Below are 3,927 nucleotides of genomic sequence, written 5' to 3' on the forward strand. Positions count from 1 at the left end.
TTTGTATGTGTGTGTTACACAAGTGTTCTCTTGTGAATATATATATGTATATATGTTCATATATGAACACATGTGTGCAGGCCACAGGTAGATATTGAATGTTTGAGTCATTTTTCTTCATCTAATTTCAAGACAGGATGTCTCATTGTACACAGAAATTATTGATGTAGCTAGACTGGCTGTCCTGAAAGACCCTAGGATCTCTCTGTTTCTGTTCACTCCTCTTAGCCTCATCTGCCAGTCTTGGGGTTATAGACACAAACCACCAACCCTAGAGTGTAAACATGAGTTCTTTGGATCCAAACCCAGTTCTCATGCTTGATTCACAGCGATTTATGTTCTCATTCATTGCTTTAGTCTTGTAAGCCTCTAATTTTTGTCCTTGCGTACTTCACTCAAGTACATAAGGCACTATTATGATTGTAAAAATACAATTAAGATTTTTCCTAAAAGAAGATCCCAGGTGCATATATTTAGTGACAAAACAAAGATTCAGGAAAACAATTAGTGAAAAGCTCCAGTGTTGAGTAAAAATGAATCCAGTAAAAACTTTTTGATTTTACAGCTTAACATATTTTGATTTAAATTCAATAATAAAAACATCCTGTAAAAGGAAACACAGTGTCTACTTTCTGCTGGGTTCCTTGGGCTGGTGAAAAAATTGAGAGAATTAAGAAACAGTGTGGAACACATATATAAATTATTAAAGAAGCATGAGATATGTTTGAAATACATCTCTCAGTGACTTCAGACTTCAGCCAAGTTCCCAAGCTATCTATGTAAATACCATGTTTCTAGGAACACAACACAAACAGGAGCTCCTCTGACTAAAGCTGGCAGGAGCACTGACCTATGAACACAAGCATATTTGGAATACTAGGAGACAGGACTGTCAGGTCCAATTAGAAAAAAAGGTATCAATAGCTTCCACCACCAGGCCTTAGCAACTCTGATCATCAGCTTTTGAATAGGGATGCTTTGAAATTTTTCAAGTACACAGATTTGAACTAAGATAGAAAAAGTAATTATTTACTGTGTGGAGATGTGTGTGTGTGTGTGTGTGTGTGTGTGTGTCTGTGTGTGTGTGTGTCTGTGTGTCTGTGTGTCTGTGTGTCTGTGTGTCTGTGTGTCTGTGTGTATGTACTGAACTGATAATTGAAAAGTAATATAAGCAGTGTTTACAAATCTCTCCAATATAAATTTACTCAATAACTCATTATTGGAAATTGAAAGAACACTTTGTATGTATTCTAAATTGATATGTAGATATCAATTTTGCCTTATTAAAATATGATATATGACCACTGTCTAGTGAAATGTTTGCTTTAAATATTTATTGTAGGTATGTGAAGTGGTGTATTTAAGAAGCAATATGTTAAAAATAAGAGTTCTTTATGTATGTATAGAAGGCATCAAAATCCAATAACAGTGAATAACATACATGATCTCCTGACAGACTTTTGTTTTTGGAAACGTATCAGCCTTAATAATCGTATTCGAAATGATATTGCACATCTTTTTGTGCTATATGATTTTCAACGGTATCTTGGTTTAGCCTATATTGGAACTGTTTGTGTGCCATGGGATAATTGTGGAGTTGATCGTCTGATCGGAGATAATCTTTTTCATTTTGGACAAATTACAGCACATGAAATAGGTCATAATTTGGGTATGCTGCATGATGAGGGTTCATGTACCTGTGGAATGGAACGATGCTTAATGGCTCCAACAGACAGTGGCACCCTCAATTTCAGTAACTGTAGTTATGCTGACTTTTGGAAAGTCTATGCTACTGCCAACTGTATGCACAAGGAAAAGAAGTCAATAGGCATATGCAAATTAAAGTCCTGTGGGAATAGTGTGGTTGATGATGGAGAGCAGTGTGATTGTGGATCTTGGAAAAATGTACAGCAGATCCATGTTGTACGAGGAACTGTACCCTCCAAGGTGGGGCTGCCTGTGCTTTTGGGCTTTGCTGCAAAGATTGCCAGATCCTGCCATCTGGCACAGTGTACAGAGCAAAGGACAATGAATGTGACCTTCCAGAATGGTGCAATGGACTTTCACATGCGTGCCCTAAGGATGTGTATTTGCTTGATGGGAGCTCCTGTAAAGATGGTGGCTACTGCTATGAAAAGAGATGTAATAACCGAGATGTACAGTGTCAGCAGATCTTTGGCAAAGAAGCCAGGAGTGCAGCTCAGAGATGCTACAGGGAAATCAACAGCCAAGGTGACTGTTTTGGCAACTGTGGTCTATTCAGGAGTACATACTTAAGATGTAAGGACTCAGACATCCTCTGTGGGAGAGTACAGTGTGAGAACATAAAAGCTCTTCCTTCTTTGAAAGACCATTCCAGTGTTCACTGGACACACCTCAATGGTGTCACCTGTTGGGGGACTGACTACCATTTTGGGATGACAATACCTGACATTGGCGATGTGAAAGATGGCACAGCCTGTGGTCCAGAGGATGTGTGCATTAATAGAAAGTGTGTCAATAAGTCGATTTGGATAAGTCATTGTTCACCAGAGACATGCAATATGCAAGGGGTCTGTAACAATTTACACCACTGCCACTGCAACTCTGGTTGGAATCCACCATTTTGCTTGGCACGTGGCTTTGGGGGGAGTGTGGACAGTGGCCCTGCATCTCCTCTTCAACCTCCACCTGCACCTCCACCTGCATCTCCACCTCCACCTGCAACTCCACCTCCACTTGCACCTGCACCTCCAAAACAAGTGAAATCCAAGAAAAATAATTGGGTGAGCATTATTCTGATTCTTTTTTTATTCTTCCATTTTTGTGTTCATTTGTCTTCAGAATAAATATGTAATATCACATAAGAGGGAAGAACCAAGTGTTACCACTTAAGAAAAGGAAGAAGAGTCCTGTGACGTCAGCACTGCTAGCTAAAGCTCCTAATACCAAAAGTCACAACAAATCTTCCAAACATTCCCATGTCTTTCCATGTGTGAACTTGACCCTTGAGGCATTGCCTTTTTAAGAATTTTCAGGAACAAAACCATAGAGATGTTTAGTATTTCAGGATTCAAACCTCAGTAATCAATAAAAGTATAGTGCTAATACTAAGCTGATGGTCTTCACTTCATGCTACCTCCCACTGTTCTCAGTAAAGTCCCACCTGAGGGATCCTACCTGTGTGTGTTTTGGTTTGGTCTCTCTCAGTTCCAGACCACTTCCCCTTTTTATCCTGCATGTCCCCTAGAGAACAGGATTCTTTGGATCCTGTTGCTCACTGGTTGTTCTTCCCAGTGGAATCTTCCTACAGGGGAGTCATCGGGAGATTGGAAACCTGTGGGAACTGTTTACCTGAAGTTCCTGACAGGGTTGCCTCAGTGGCGGTTCTCACTTGTGTGGCATCAGAAGATTTTCTTTGGCCCTTAAATACAGGATGTGGTCTACATCATGTGTGTATCCATAGAAAGTGCTGCCCTTTGTTACACTAGACAAGCACTCCTTCACTGAAACCTGAACCACCCAGGGGTCTGTCACAGTAGATATCCCTGCCTTTGCAACTTCTGCCTGAGCCCACTCCATGGTCTCAGGAGTGGCTGTAAGGTGGTGTTGATGGTGGCTCATGGAGCAGACAGTGGTTGGTTGCTACTAGCTCTCTGAAGCAACAGCGTTGTAAGCCCCAGAGATACAAAACAACTACCAAGCAACCTGCCTCCCAGGTGCTGAGACATGGGTCTTTGAACATTTCCTGAGTCACAAAGGGTCCAACACCAAGTTACCAAAACCCTCTTCAGACACTGGGATCCCTCAATCAGGGAGCTCATTCCTAAACACTGGGCTGAATATCCTCGGTCTCTTCATGGTGATCTCCAGTCTAGAGGTGGTGCCTACACCATGTAGTTTGCCATGTGTGGGTACCTCAGTAGCATAGTATTTATGTCTGCATGC

The 3,927-nt window shown here is 41.1% G+C and overlaps 1 pseudogene; it reads left to right on the top strand.

Annotated features, from left to right (window-relative positions):
* The first annotated feature begins 1,398 nt into the window (after window positions 1-1,398).
* On the top strand, window positions 1,399-2,916 carry LOC128119471 (disintegrin and metalloproteinase domain-containing protein 25-like; annotated as a pseudogene).
* Window positions 2,917-3,927: the final 1,011 nt, after the last annotated feature.

Source organism: Peromyscus californicus, unplaced genomic scaffold (assembly GCF_007827085.1).
Source record: "Peromyscus californicus insignis strain IS unplaced genomic scaffold, ASM782708v3 Scaffold_23__1_contigs__length_62951481, whole genome shotgun sequence".
NCBI classification, from domain to species: Eukaryota; Metazoa; Chordata; class Mammalia; order Rodentia; family Cricetidae; genus Peromyscus; species Peromyscus californicus.